Below are 17,143 nucleotides of genomic sequence, written 5' to 3'. Positions count from 1 at the left end.
TATAATTCTATACATGGTCATCCCTTGGTGTGCATGGGAGACTGGTTCCAGGAGTCCCTGTGGATGCAAATATCCAGGGATGCTCAAGTCCCTGATTTAAGAAAAAAAAATGGTGTAGTACAGTGAATACCCCCCTTATCTGGAGATACTGAAACTGATAATGGGAGTTGAACATGGGGGTTGGGGTAGCAGGAGGGGGCAATTGGATATCCCACAGAAAACCTAAAACAGTGATGGTGTTTCCCTCAGAGCAAGATTCTGTAGTACTCTGAAGAGAAAATAACTCCACAGTTTGGTTGATTAAGACTTTCCCTCAGCCATATTTCAGTCATACTTCCTTTTAGAGACATAGGAGTCTTTAGGGTAATACTCTATTTACAATATAAATCTAATTTTCCTTATTAGCTATTCTGTTTTTCTTGACAAATTAACATTTGATAGACTTGATAATTCTATTTAGAGACTTTGTTATGGGAAAAAACATCCCTCTACATCACTAAATTCCCTATGCTTACCTCAGACATAATTATTTGATATAAGGTACAAACTGCTTTGGTATTTTGGTAAATGGGATTAAGGCTTGTAGGATTCACTCTCTCATTAACAAGAAAACAGCTGAGGGCAAATGGGTTGAATCAAGGACTCTTTTGAAATATCCGGTGCCAGGAAATATCTATCCTGCCGTACTCAAAAGTTCCTTTTGGCTTTTCTTTGCAGACTTCATCTCTACAGAGAAGATGTATTCTGCTATAGAAAAAAATTGCACTGTTTTCAGTATCTCAGATGACATCTCTCTCAGCAGGGCTAAACAGAAAGAATTCTAATGCCACTTCCTGTCTCCCTGCGTTAGCTCTAATACTTCAGCAATGACCACAAAATAGATGGTGTAGATTATAAACTGCTAGCTAGGGTAGGCTAGTGGATCCTGTTTCAGTTTGAAATAGCAAAATGCCACTAATCCAATTAAGAAAGTTCAGCTTCCCAGGTCACTGAAAGAAAATGTCTCTCAGGAGAGATGTGGATTTGATAGAATTAAGGCTTGATTCTCTCCAGTACAATGTTTTGTGAACCTCTAAGTCAGGAAAATAATTAGAGATCATCAGAAATCCATACATATGTGCAAATGTGTTTGTAAGAAACCTGATAGAGCATTGGTTTCTCCACCATCTGTGAACAAACTATGAGCATTTTGTAAATGAATATCTTCATGCATGGTTTTCTCACTCCTTTGGCTTTTCTGGTTAAAAACATATGCCACTGCTTAACCCAGATCCTACCTCTTTTGTAAAATTTTTTCCCAGTCTAAGATTGTTTTTTTTCTTAATCTCTATAATAGCCACTCATCCCATTGTTTAGCTTATCATTTGCGCGCATGTATTCATTCATTCATTTATTCATTCATTCACTTATCTAATCAACACATATGTATTCAAACTTAAACTATGCTGGACATTATACTAGTTCCTGGCTATACGATGATGATCAAAACAGAGGCAGTACTATAGAGCTTAAATTGTGAAATTTTTGAGCCAAAAAAAATAAACAAGACAAAACATAGCACTAGGAGGTTGCAGAGGAAGTGACGTGGGAGAGATAATGTAATTGGGTGAACAGGTATGGCTGGCAGAAATAAACATCTGTCACTAGGGGCTACCCAACATCTTATGAATACCCTCCCTACTTATGATAGTTTTCTGTGTTGTGAAAACAACTTTCTAAAGGAGGAAACACAAACCCTACCACATAGGACCAAAAAAAAAAAAAAAAACCAAATGAACAAAAAACTCTGGTGCACCTTTAGATTCCTGACATACATGTATATAGGTTTTCAGAGTTACTAAGGTCTGAAAAAGAACCTACACCAAAACAAATGCATAATGAAGTATTTATTTTAATAGATGAGATGACATATCCACAGAGAGAGGCTATGGTAATACTTTCTAGACAATGCTGTATGCTGGGTTTCAGATAAGACCCAGGAAAAATGTCAGCCCAGTTGAACCCTCTCTAAAGTCTCCAGAAATTTAGAAATTATTCAAAATTCCCATAAACTTCAAGTTAAAGATCTCCAGTCCCCAGGCATTAGGAAGTAAACCTCAAGACTTAACCTCAGACCCCACTGACCCCAACCCACAGACATCAGCTTTACTCTCTTAGACAAAATACCAAGTAGGGAGAGGTATTTCATTCTCTTACATAAGAGGAGGAAGTATAGGGGCCGATTTCAGCAAATTCACAGAGCAGGAGACCAAGGTAAAGCCACTATCTGACATTTATCTCAGCAGTTTCCTAAGGCATTGAAGGCTCGAGGTCCAGCTCCTCTCAAATGATGTTCTGCCATAGTATTTATTAGTATATGCCCATATAAAAGTATTGTTTATTGGTATCCTGCATCTGTATAACTAGTACACATTTTAATTGCTGATTATTTGTTAAGATATTTCAGCCATACTTCTTATAAATTAATATTTCTTTGGCACTCAATCTCCCATTATATGTATCTTCCATTTTCACTTCAGTTGAATAATGTATGAGTAGAATAGTGAAACATTTATTTTTAGTTCAATTTCCCATGATCTACATGTAGAAGGAATAAAGCAAAGGAAAGGAAATTTTTTTCACTTATAAGTTTTGAGTTTTCAGGCTCTCTGAAATAAGTTAGTTCATTCCAACAGACACCAGACAAGGAAAGTATTCTTGTCATTAAGACAAAAAAAAAATCTGGTTATATAATTAATCTTAAAAACATATTCATGGTTATATTAACTTGCACAGTCTAAGAGCCAAAATTCCATTTTGGCCTGTCTCTAAAGTCAATGTCTGGAGGAAAAAAAAAAAAACCCTGAAATTCTAATTCATGTTTTCTGGTACAGGAGAGCATTTCTTAAAACAGCTTATGTTAATTACATTTAGATACACCAACCTCATGATATTATTAAAGGTGAAAGGAAGAAGACAAGTCAAATCCCATTATCAGAAATGAGGTTTCATGTTTCCATGTTAGAACAGTTAGCTTCTTCATCACACATAACTGTAATTTCAATGATGAGCTAAATTCCAGGACAGAGAAGGAGATCATCACTGAAATTACCAAGACAGTTATGTCCTGTTGAAATATCTGTGTACTGAATATGGGCCATGAAAATTAAGTATCAGGACTCACAACTAAAATATAATGTGTCATATTGAACAACTAACATGTTCTATAAAATGTAGACTAGTAGAAAACATAGATGTAGTAAAATTATATTTATGCATTATATTAAAAGCAATAATAATATCAATAAAACCCATATCCTGCAAGAGTGAAAAACATCAATGGACATGATTTTGCACAGTGATACAGACATACCCAAGTAGAGCCTTTTTTTGCAAAGGGCTGTAACTAAAGCATTCAACTTCTCAATAAAATTCTAACACAGTGCCCTGCCTCTTGAAGGCTCATTCAGTTCTGAATGAATCTATGCCACCAAGATATTCATCAGGCACTTATGTAAAAAGAAAAGATGACTAAGTTTCCACACAGAGGCCTTAAGCTCTGTTTTTACCTGTGGAGGCAACTGCTAGTAAGTCTGGTATCATTAAATCTTTATTTTATTAGGATAATTTTCCAACTGCAGAAGGACTACACGTGTGACACAAAAAAGCACGTGTTTTCTATAAAAACACTTTGAAAACACCTTTAACAATGTCTATCTTTTTTGTGAAGAAATTTTAAATGTCATGCATCTTAGTAAATCACACTAGACTATAGCTATGATCCCTCACAGAACTTCTTTTACTGAATTAAATAGCACATACTACCTTAAGAACATCATAGTGATAACCATGAGAATGTTACTATATTTTTACCTATTAGAGGAAAGCTGTAGCTTATACATTTTATATGTATACTATAGATATCTACTATATTACACCATATCTTTTTTTAATAATAAAGTTACAAAGGAAATGTATCTCTCAGAGTTCAGGATAATGGAAAACTACTTCTCCCGAACAAAAGATTTTCTTTCATCTTGTAATCACAGGAAATCTAAATACAGATTAATGTCTCACTCTCTATTAAAAAAAAAAAAAAAAGAATGGGAAAAAGGCTAAAGGGATTGTAGCCCAATCTCTCAGTAAGTGGCAGATGGTCAAAATACTTCACCTGCCTTATCATATTAGAGTAAGTTCCAATTCCACCCAGCTAAAGGCTACAAAGAGGATCCACCCCAAACCAATAACTGCAAAACTCTCCTCACTGAGTAAGTGAGGAATTGATTTTATTCCCCTGATTCTTCGAGAGATCTAGAATCTGCTTTATTAATAACCACATATGTAAATTGTCAAATGAATTAAGGTGACATGCATCTCTTCATAAAACATCTATTTTAGGATTCTGGGAAGCCATTAGTATGTTTTTTATCAAACAGTATCAGAGGACATATTGGAAAAATAATTTTGAGACTTCTAGTACCAACAGATGATCCATTTTTAGAACTTTAAAAGCTAATTATTTATTCATTAATTTTTGAGCTATCTTCTCTATTTAGATTTTCTGTCTTTTGGTTTCAGTTCATGACTCATTTAAATAAGCTAGTTGCCTAAGACAACTACCAGGGGAATTGTTTTGTCTGAAGTTCTACTAAGACCTACAGGAAAATGTTTGGAGGAGATACAAATTTGCAGCTGACCCTGAAAATCTTCAAGTGAGATTTTCAGAGTAACAAAACTAGAACAGGTACTTTGGCTGGGAGTAATGAATAGACTTGATTTGGGATGTGGAGGGTGGCTATTTAAGTTGTCTCATAGCTTAACCCCTCAAAGACCCATGTCAATTTCCTCAAGAGTGGGGAGACATTTTAAATGAATCAGGTAATGTACTCCATTTGTAGAGGTACAGTAGGGAAAACAAAAAAATGGGGTCACCCTGGTTTTTTGACTCACAGAAAGATCAATGCATGTGATAAGAGGATATTTACCACGAATCTCTGCACAACCACAGTTGGAGCAGAACAGATAATTGCTACCTTCCAAAGTGGTGATACAGGAAACATGACCTGAATGCAGCCAGGAGGAAAAATTATGTTGATAAAAAATGATTGACAGTAATGTGAGAATATGCTGGGACTGGGGCCAGAGCATCCTTAGCCAGAAAGAAGGTGGAATCTAAATTCAGAGAAGATGATCTTAATATTACTTCTCTATTCATTAATCATACACAACAGCTAACAAAGTGTTAAGAAATTGGAAATTACAAGTATGTAAATGGGTAATAACCTACCAAGAAGGATTTTATAATTTATAATTGTGAGATCCATAATAAATGTTAATAAATGTTATCAAACTACATAAAGAAGAGTTCAAAATAGCAGAAGAAACCAACACAGAAAATGAAAGAATATGGTGTGTTCAAGACACATGAGATTTCTGCAGTGAATGAATCACCTGGTAAAATAAGGTGGCAAGAAGATATTGGAAAGGGAAATTCAAGTTGTCAATATCTTTGTAGACTGGGCTTAGGAGTTTAAATTTGTTCCTAGAGAAATTTGGGAATCATTAAAGATTGCAATGCAGGAGTATACCACTATCATGTTTGTGTCTAAAAAGTAACATACTGCTAGTTGATGGATGGAGTTGAAGCTGATGCAAGGCAGGAATGCTGAGGACCTCCTCCAAGGACTAGACTGGGGAGGATGATCAAAGAGCAGATTTGAAAAGTATACAACCTGAGTAGACTTGTGGTTGCCAAGGGGGAGAGGAGAGGGAATAGGATGGAGTGGAAATTTTGGATTGGTAGATGCAAACTATTACATTTAGAATGGATAAGCAATGAAGTCCTACAGTATAGCACAAGGAACAATATCCAATCTCTTGGGATAGACATGATGGAAGATAATGTAAGAAGGAGAATGTATATACACTATGACTGAGTCATTTCGCTGTATAGCAGAAATTGGCACAACATTGCAAATCAACTATAATTTAATAAGAATTTTTTTAAAAAAAAGAAATTTATTCAATCTGATAGAAGCTAAAGAGTATGCAACTGTTTTAATACGGAAGGCACCTCCTGATGCCAAGTCATTCCATATCCAAGAGGATTTACTGAGAACATGCTATGTGCTAGGGACTGTGCTGGTTGACAGGGATAAAATGGTAAATCAAAATAAATATGGCCCCTGAGCTCTGGGAAAACAGTGGGGAGCTAAGAAATACAGTCATTTATTAAATAATGACTGAAATCTATGGATTGCTTCAGAATATAATAAGTTCTAAGGAAAAAAATCAGTTTTGAAACAGCTCATGAAAAACAAATTTGAGAGAGCTTCAGTGAGCAATTAGTGTGAAATATGTAGGATGCTTAAGAGTTAACTAAGAGCAGGGACATCTGAGAATGTTCCAGGTAGAGAAAGAACCTGGGCAAAGGCCTAGAGAGAAGAGAGTCTAGCACTGCCTAACTTAAGAAAGATTTTAGCGGGTTCCATGAGATCTGGCAACACTATAAGACAGAAAATTCAGGGAGAGAAGCAGATCTAAGGGGCAGGGGTGAAAAAAAGTAAGAAAATGTGTTGTACTTTGAACAGTAAGTTAAAATGTCTGTAAAACATTGTGTCATTTGTCCTAGGAGGAGGACAGGGCTGGAGATCAATTTTGGATTCATCAGTGTCCCTGTGTCCTCTGATTCATAGCTTAGAAGGTTGCCCAGGCAATATATGTAGAAACAAAAGGGTCGAGAAAGGAACCTCAGGGAAAAATCAGTAATTATGAAATAAGTAAAGTAAAAAGAGAGAATATACTTGCAAAAAAATGGTCAGAAAGACTAGAAGGTATCATAAGAGCCAATGGCAGTAATTCCACAGAGAAAATACCAATTGGGTGAAATATCACAGGATGGTTAAATATATTTTATAAAGGGTCCACGATTGGGCAAGCCAGAGGTCAGAGGTTATTCCAGCAAAAGATGTTTCAGTTCAGAATAGTCAGGAAAGCTACTGAGGAATGAAAAGAAGGGAAGTTCCAGACACATTAAAAAAAAAAAAAAAAAAAAAAAACTGGTTTAATTTCTATAGCTATTAGTCATCCTTACTTTGTTTTTTCATATAAAAAGAAAAATAAAAAAGCCTCTGCTACCTCTGCTAAAAACTGAGGTCACAAAGGCAAAGTCTATGAATGGTTAAATGCTTGATGTGGGACAGTTCAATTTTTAAACATAGCCTGATTGGGTTTTTCTTTTTTTAAAAAAAAACAAATCTGGTAGAATTTGAGAGAAAGATATTTTTGTGAGTGTGATTTCCTTGTAGAATCTGATTTGATTTTCAGAAAGGCAAAGGTTATACATGTGGTGGTGGGATACCATTTTATACACACAGTAGATTCCAAGAAAGAATTCTGTGGCGTGGGTGGGTAAGCAAATAGTCTTCCTTCAGTTCCGGTACTTTCCGCTGGACTTTTGCCTTCTAAGTCTGAACTTGCCTACTGGGTGAAGCAAAGAATGTGGCAGTAAGGTGTGTCAGCAAGTGTATGCTAATTTCAAAACCGTACCAAAGAACAGAATAAGTAGATCTGACGATTTTGTATAAAAAGGAAATGACCCCCACAAAGCGATTGGTTAACACAGATGTAAATAAATTATTTCCTGAAGAAATACAATGATACTTCCAAGTGGTGATGTACTTTTGTAAGAATATACTTTAAGAAGAGTTTTGAAGCTATGCTTGCTTCTTCATTGCTATCTTAGGTATAAATGAATTCAAAAGGACAAATTTCTCCTCCTGTTTACCACTAGGTACCAGGTAGGTAGGTGCACACACATAACCGATCCTACACACACACACCAAAGCCACAGAAACCAAAAGCAAACTAAGATAACATACAAAGCTCCGATGATCTCTAAGCTAGTGACAGAAGTATAGGGCACATTATTTATCTTTAAAATTATTACTTTTAGATAAATAACCTATGGAAAACTTCACTCACATCCCAAAGAGATCCATGATTTAATCCAGTCGAAAGAACACAGATGAGGTAGAGAGTGAAGATCTATGGCATAATATGATATATGCAAAATGAGAGTAATGGACTGGTTTCTTCTTTTAAGAAATTCACCTTTGTTCCCTAATGACCCTTAGATTTATTTTATTCCCTTTAATCTATTAGAAAATCTCACTAAAAATCTCACTCATGGGTTTTTATATCAGCTTAACCCCCTCCCCCGTTCAAAACAGTAATCATGGTGATAAAAAAAACAACTATCATTTCTATTGTCTGCTGTGTTGCAGAAAACATGTAGTGTTTTCCAGATCTCCCATTTTACAGAAAAGGAAACCGAGACTGAGAGAGTTGATGCAATTTGCCCAGTGTCACGGGGCTAGTGTGTAAAAGTGGGGTTTGAAACTCGGGTGTTGAAGTCCACATTCTTTCCTTCATCACAAAGTAATTCACTGTTATATCAAGAGTTGAGCAGAAGATGAATTAGAGATAGGCAGTTAGAATGCACCAGGAAACATGCATAAATACAAACACATAAAACTACTGTGTACCAAAAAAAAAAAAAAAAAAAAAAAAAAAAAAAAAAAAACTGTTAAATATGTGAAGCCAAAACTTCTTATGTTGTTTAAAGATTTGTTTTTGCAGCTGATAACAATTAAATTTAGAAATCCCAATCAAGTGTTCACAAAATGATTTTCATCCTGGGATCAGTCTCCACATCACAGCCATTTTTGTAACTTCCCTAAGCAATACATTTGGGCTTGGCCACCCTTAGTTGTTGAAGTTGGACTAGCATGGTTTTACTCTCATCTTCCCTGCTAACCTCCCTAGCTTTGCCTCTAACTTCTGCTGATTCTCCTTCTACTTCGTTAGCACCTTCCCCAGGATTCCAGCCTCTGACCCTTCACCCTTCTATCTGCCAAAAGTGGAGTAAAAATCAGTAGTTCACTTTGCACAGCCTGGCTGTCCCTTACAGGGAAAAAAAAAAAAAAAAATACTGCTTTGCTAAATTAAGCGAGGCTCAGAGGCATCCCCAGTGTGTCACCAATTTTATGATCTAATTAAGCACCCTGTGATGTGACATGAACTACTAGATGCTAAAAGGAAAGGAGACAGAAACTCCTCCAAGGGAGCATGAGGAGTATTTCAAACTTTCTGTGCTCGTAAGCACTTGGTAAATTGCAACAAGATAGAGGCTCTCTTTGTTTTGAGAAAAATCTGGGCTAATCTTGAGATGAGGATGACAATAACTAATATTTTTTGCAGCCACAGTAAAACAAGCACCCAAAGTGCACGGTGTGAAATAGGTACTGGTAATCTACCTCTTCACAAAGAGACAGTCATCGAAATCAGGAGTCTTTATTGTTTATCCTTTCAGGGCAGAGGTCTGAATGCTCGCTGGGCTAGCCAGGAAAAATATCATAGACCCTGAGACTTACTGATCAAAGCAAACTGAAGTTCCCTAAAGGAATCAGGATGTGAGCGAATATACATGTTTTTAAAATGAAGATATCCTCAGAATATGTATATATAAAACTTCTGGTTATTGCTTAGAGGCATCCCAGTCTAGACCACACCCTGTGAGTTCCAAAAGCATTTGGAGAAATAAACTTGGCACAGCCACCTCTCTTGTTCATGGTTTTAAGACTGGAAACCTTGAAATTCCTCTCATTTCTTTCAAATCAAGATATTTAGATTGCAAAACCTTTAATCCAACTAAAAAGAGATATTTGGAATGTCTGAGCTCTCCACCCAGATTGAAGAGTTGTTTTTCAATTAGTACCATGGATTGAGGAATTTTCTGGCATCTGCCACTAAGTGAGTAAACTCAAAGATGATAAAATAAACTTTGAAAGCCAAAAAAGAAAGAAAGAAAACGTTCATTTTAATTAACTTCCGGTGAGACTTAAAAGTCAGCCTAAACCACAAAAAGTCAGTTTCCAAAACGTTGCTCTTTTTTATTTTTGCCAGACAGCATGACTCCACTGCCACTTATTAGTGCTGATTTTTAAATGCATTGCTTTTTTTTCAAGTAACTGATTCATAAACAAAGAGAATAAAATTCTCATAAGAACCAAGACAGCATTAGCATCTCTAAGTTGTTTTCAATTAATTCACCAAAACCATAATATGAACATATCTCAATATCAGTTATCAAAAATCTAGATCAAGGCCATGCTCAATCTGTACTTTTTTCTCTAAAGAGTATAATAAAATCCACTAGATTTCTCAACCAGGAATAGTCAACAAAACTACTACCTCAAATACCCATGCATCTTTAGATTTGCCCCAATATCCTAACTACACTTTTTTATTTTTTATTTATTTATTTATTTTGTCTTTTTGCCTTTTCTCGAGCCACTCCCGTGGCATATGGAGGTTCCCAGGGTAGGGGTCTAATCAGAGCTGCAGCCGCCAGCCTACACCACAGCCACAGCAACGCGAGATCCGAGCCACGTCTGCCACCCACACCACAGCTCAAAGCAATACCGGATCCTTAACCCACTGAGGAAGGCCAGGGTTGGAACCCACAACCTCATGGTTCCTAGTCAGATTCGTTAACCACTGCACCACAACGTGAACTCTTAACTACTGTTTTTTAAAAGCTATATATTATATCTATTTGTTGGCATCTTGAGAGAAGTTGCCATTGTATTTTCATTGAGTTATATTGTTTAATTTTATTAATTTTTAAAAAACTATTATATTTTTATAATAAAAAATAAAATAAAAAATTATTATATTTTTATTATCAGTATGGCTTTTCACTTTGTTTAACGCTGTCAAACTTTGTGGCAAGGGTAACTTTCATAAAAGATAGAAGCATATGTTGGATACACTTTTACTCATATTGATAAGACCTTGCCCATATCGTAAATCTTATCCATGAGAAAAAAAAAAAAAAATCTATTCTTCACACATGAAAGTGGCTCAATAAGGTAATAAGTGTTATTAGTAATATGTTCGTTCAGTTCTTATCTTTAGCAGAGTTGGCAAAAATAAAATTTGTAGAAGTTTGACCCCAAGGAAAATTGGTTTATTAATCTGTCAATGACCCACTATTTCCCAAATCCATCTTCACCTATGACCTTAGTCAAATCTGCTTCTTCATTGCTCTTATGATAATGTGGGATTGTTTGCCAATTAGCTGTCTGAAGAATTTTAACACCTATTATATTTTATTTGCTGGTCTACAGTGTATGAAGTTTATTTGAAACAGTTATCCATGTGTCAAAGTATAACTCTCTAAGACAATGTGTTGAACAATGATATCATATAACCTGTATTCACTTCAAAGAACAGGAGACATAAATCAGATATATGGCATATGACTTGTGATGGTATAACTTTTTACCTTTTGAAGGTGTTCGTCATTCTCTCAGTACTCACATACCACTTAGAGACGCACTGAGGAGGCCATCTGGCAGAACACTGGATTGCTCCCATTCCTTCCCAAAGATATAGAAGGCAAGAAAAAGAATTGATGTCTTTCCCAGAGGCATTTGCTCAAGTGTCAGACTTAAGGGTCATGATCTGAAGTTGACATTTTTTTAATGTGCTTTTGAGAAATGACATAAACTCTTAATTTTGAAGAGTAAAGTTTCCTTTCTTAAAGGACATTAAGAAAGTACTCTAGGGAGTTCCCAAAGTAGCTCAGCGGGTTATGAACCCAACTAATATCCATGAGGATGCAGGTTCAATCCCTGGCCTCATCCAGTGGGTTAAGGATCCAGCATTGCTCTGAGCTGTGGTGTAGGTCACAGACATGGCTCAGATCTGGTGTTGCTGTGGCTGTGGTGTGGGCCTGCAGCTGCAGCTTCAATTTGACCCCTAGCCTGGAAAATTCCATATGCCACAGGTATAGCCCCAAAAAAGCAAAAAAAAAAGTACTCAAAGTAACTATTATATTAATTGCCTCTCTTTTACACTCTTTCCATCTTCTTTGATCATTGCTCCTGAATGAGTTTAAGTCAATCAGATTACATGCACCTCCTGATAGGCTGGCTTTCTGGGCAGCCTCACAATTGATTCTGCTTGCACACTTGAACCAGACCTACCAGGACCTAGACCTCTTCTTGTGAGGTAACTGACAAGTCAAGGATCAACTTCCCCCAGGTAGAGAAACCATCTGCTGCCAGGCATAAAGAAAATAAAGTGTACAGTCTCTTGGCTGTGATTCTGTGAGAAGTTGGTGAGATTCATAAAGGGCTAAAACCATTTTCATGTACATGAGAACAGCTCACTCTGTCCTTGGCCTTTAACACAAGGAAATCATGGATTTTTGCCTATTTGCTTTGTATTGACTACTTAAACAAATTCCTACTTATTGTAATGATTTTTGGTTAAATTTTTAGTGTACAATCATATTACCTTTATTTAAGGATAATGTTGCCTCACTCTTTCAAAAAGTTACTTCAGCTCCAAAGCAGGTTATACTTGGTTTGAAGGTTGAAAAGAGTAATGAGCTTTCTGAGTATTTTTGAGATACATGGATGTAAAGACAAAATGTTAAATACAGAGTAACAGAACTCTGTCCTGTTTTAGTAGTAGTTTAGATGTGAGGCAATGATGAACTGTTTTAGTAGTAGTTTAGATTTGAGGCAATGATGCATGAAATGGGATGGTTGCTTAAAGGAATACAGACAGAGAAATCGCTGAAGATTATTTTCAATTTTCAACAATTGCTAGATGGGGAAGATAAGTAGGCAATAAAAAATAACTTCAACATTTTTAATAGGCACCATGAACAATAACTAACCAACAATAACCATAGGTGCTAGATTTTTATAGATGTTGAAATATATTATATGATAGAAACCTAAAAGGAAGATTTAAAAAGTAAATAAATCTGACTTCCTAGTTTATAAACAGTGCAAATCAGATCAAGAGAAATCAGCAGATATTTATTTTCTGCTAACTCCATGATCTCATACAATCTTGTTAAATAAAACCAAAATATCTCACAATAATTACATTTTTATAAAGTCTTCACACTACACAAAGCACTACGAATACGTTGCATGTAGAAATGATCCCTAGAGAAACGCTGAGAGTTTTTTGACCCTAAAAATTCCTAAAAATGTTTACAGCCTATAAAATATTTTCTGATTTCAGCTGATAATCATAACCCATCCGTTATTCTCTTGCAAATCCCACTCTACCGGTGAAACTCTATTTACCCTTTAAAGCAATCTTTTCCTCTTTCCTTGAAGCGGGGGCGGGGGCGGGGGTGGGGGGGATTAAGGGGCGGAGTAGATGAAATTGGAGTAGAGGCAGCAAGTTGCTAGACAGGAAAAACCTCAGTAATGGTGACTTTCCTGGGCAAAGGAATAAATCAGAAGATCACAGAGTGTACTGACGACTCTTCTATGCAGCCGTTGTGGATCTCCACAGATAGTCATTATTTCAGGACTCATAGCTCAGGAAACCATATAGCTGCTGATACGAGTGTATCTGCCCTGTTTCCATCTCCAAAAACAAAATAAAAATTATTCCTAGCGCCCTTTCCATCACCCTCCCTCACCTTCAAATCTTTCCCATCCTTAGCTTAACTCATTTCCCTTACTCAAAGGAGGGCAAACAGTGGCTTGTGTTGCTAGCACAGTCAAACCACAGAGCGCATTGCCATCCATGTTTTCCCTGGTCTCAACTTTCCAGATTATTCTCCTGGCCAAGTAAAGATTTTAGAGAAAGCAAAAGAAAATTTTATGAGAAAGGTTTAAAATAAAACAAAGTAAACCACAAGTAATTCTATTTATTCCATGATAAAACTAACTTTGTTCAGCATTACTTCTACTTAAAAAAAAAAAAAAAGGTACGTTTCCAAAAATTCGTAAACTCCTCTTGGTAGAATAGTTTATTCCTTTAGTAAAGTGAAGGTGTCTGTAATAGATTCCACTTAAATCCCCTTTTGTTGCAACTACTAAAAACACTGTCAAGAGTTTAGTAAAAATAAGATTGCTATTACAAGCATATTTTTCCAAGTAACATTCCCTCTCTCTCTATTCCACTTCCTTTTTAACTATCCTGCTCTTTTCAAATGGTCAAGGGTCATTAAGAGAGTGGAGTAGTGAAGATAACGAGGGTCTGGATAATGTTGATGAATAACAAAAAAAAAAAAAAAACAGTTTTATGCACACTTTTAATCTCCCAAAGTTATTACCATGTGAGAAATTGATGTCTGTAGCTAATGATCTTATCCCAGACTCTGATCTAATTTTGAAAATGCAAGAACAAAGCACATGCTGCTTCTATTCCTATTTGCTTACCCCATTTACTGTGACATCTGCAAAAAAAAAAAAAAAAATGGATTATGAAATAATTTTCTTGGGGATAGTTTTTGAGAAGTATTTTTCCCCTTTTTTTTTTTTTTTTTTTTTTTTTTTTGTAGTTTCGGGACACTGGTCTTGGGTAACTTCTCTGAGACCATGCTCCCAGAAGTAGCAGCTGATTTGACTAATGTTGGCTGCCTCTCAAGTAGTCCTAACAACCATTCTCACTGACTCTATCTGGCAGGTACTCCTAAAACACTCAGTCATTCAAAGTAGGTGACCCAAAAATATCCCAGTCATTCATGCATCTACTCAACAAACATTTATTGGTAGAGTGTTATGTTTGCAACATGAAAGTAATGTTTCTGTGATCAACTAATAGCGAACCCTTTATACCTAATGTACTCAAATCTCTTAGCTCCCCCTATAGGGAGGATTGGATTAAAGTAGGGAGTGAAGGGAGAAAAATTCAAAGGCAGGCTCAATTTCAAGTAGAGAATTAGAGTCTGGAAAAGTCCATTCCTGCTGTCTCAAAAGAGCAACCACAAATAACGATGCTACTTGTACAGCTGCCTGATAGAATGAGTCAAGGAAGAGCATACTTTCACTATTTAGTGACAGAAGCAATAACATCTATCACAAAATATATATATATTTTTTTATAAAATATATATTATGAGAATATATTGTATATATATTTTTAAAAATTCATCTCTGCTACTAATCATTCTTTTTACTCCCCTGTTTCTTGTGCAGTTATGTATTAGCATTAGCAAAGGCTTTTACTGATGCAGCAATTACTCAACATGAGTTTAAATTTCTATTAGGTTTGTCTAATGCATTAATTTGCTAATTATTCATAATTCATAACTCGTTCACTATTCATAATCCAGTAGTTCAATAAACATCATCAATTAATATGTATATAAACTCACAATTTCTCCCCTCCATGTTTATCCTGAAATAGAAAAGCAGACCTGTACTAGCATTTCCAATTCAGTGAGGTAGGAACTCAAATCAGAATGTGTATAAGGCACAAAGTCCTGTGGCAACACATCAAAAATGATGTGATCAGTTCTGTGTCATTGATAAAAGGGATGAGATTTAAAATCTCAGAGATAGATATCTGCTGATTTCTCCATCAAGTCAGACTGATCTGGTTTGAATAGCTTTTATATTGTTCCTTACTCCACACTTACCCTGACAACACAATAATTCAGACTGTTATTAGCAAATATCTAAACTATATAGTTTCCTAAGTGGTTTCTACACTATCCATCTTTCTCTCATTTCATCCTGAACATAACTACACATTTATCATCTGGTATTACCTTTTGTTCAAGCCTCCAGCCCCTCTCATACATAATTTTTTTAATATAGAAATAAGGTTAAATGCCTATAATTTCAGGACACTATGATCAATCGAGGCTATATCATAATATAGAAGTACGTGTTGTAAATGTACATCCACTTAGAAGGTTACAAAGCAATATCTGTGTAACTGCAAATAAAATCATGGGGTATTACAGCACCCCAAAAGTCCCTTCATATCCACAGTTTACAACTCCTCACTTACAGTTCTTTCCCTCTCTGCTAGAGGTAACTGCTATACTGTCTGCTATTAATTGTCATCTTGCCTTTTGTGGCAGCTTGATTGTAATCACAGCTTTGTTGGACAGTTAGATATGAGCTCAGATTTATGCTGACACTGCTGCACCCAAAGTGCTTGGCTTGCGTCTTTCAGCTTTTCAGCCCCAAGACCTTCTACAAGCCTGCACGAATCACAGGAGGGGAAGTCCACACACCCTCTACCAGTGGAGAATGGGAACTGATGGATAAATACTCCAACCTCCTGTCCATCAAACATAATCTTGGCAGGTATTCTGTCCTGTCTTCAGGGTTCCTGGCTCTCAGCAATGGCCTGGGAAATACACAAGTGTATGGCCTGGTCTTTCTTCTTCTTCTCACTCTCTACTCCCTTATCCTGCTTCCTAAAGTCTCTTTCCATATAAACTATCTGCCATTAGCCATTGACTCATGTTTTTCTTTCATGAAGAACAAGACCTCCTTTTAATAATTTCACAACTTATTATACAGTCTTAACCAACACATTTATCTTTGTATAATTTCATAATTTAAAAAATGAACTGCACAGTATGACTTCCATTGTGTCTTGTTTCTTTCAGACAACACAGGATCCAAGCTGACTCTGCAACCTACACCACAGCTCACGGCAACGCTGGATCCTTAACTCACTGAGCAAGGGCAGGGATCGAACCTGCAACCTCATAGTTCCTAGTCAGATTTGTTAACCACTGAGCCATGATGGGAACTCCGAGAAGACCTATTTATAAAATGGAAATAAACTTTTATTTAAAAATAAAATATTAAAGAAATGGGTGAAGAGGTACAAAAAGTAATAAAGTATTCAGTGTCAAAATTTTTTAAATAAAAACAAAATATCAATAGAAGAAACAATCCAAATTAGCTCTTAGAATTTAAAATTTGATGGTTGAAATTGAAAACAAAAGAATTGAGGATTGGAAAATAAAGTTAAAGAAAACACTAGTGAGGGAGGGATGGAGAGACAGAGGAAGAGGGAAACAGCAGGCTGAGGAAAACAAATAAAGAAAAAATACTGGAGCTCCCTTCATGACTCAGCGGTTAACAAACCTGACTAGGATCCATGAGGGTACAGGTTCGATCCCTGGCCTTGCTCAGTGGGTTAAGGATCCAGCACTGCTGTGGCTGTGGTGTAGGCCAGTGGCTACAGCTCTGACTGGACCCTTAGCCTGGGAACCGCCAAATGCCACAGGTGCAGCCCTAAAATAGCAAAAAGAAAAAAAAAAGAAAAGAAAAATACCTACAGATTTATTTAGAATATCCACTATGTGAAA

Source organism: Sus scrofa, chromosome 9, assembly GCF_000003025.6.
Source record: "Sus scrofa isolate TJ Tabasco breed Duroc chromosome 9, Sscrofa11.1, whole genome shotgun sequence".
Taxonomy (NCBI): domain Eukaryota; kingdom Metazoa; phylum Chordata; class Mammalia; order Artiodactyla; family Suidae; genus Sus; species Sus scrofa.
The sequence above is the reverse complement of the archived record's forward strand: the minus strand, read 5'-3'. Positions refer to the sequence as shown.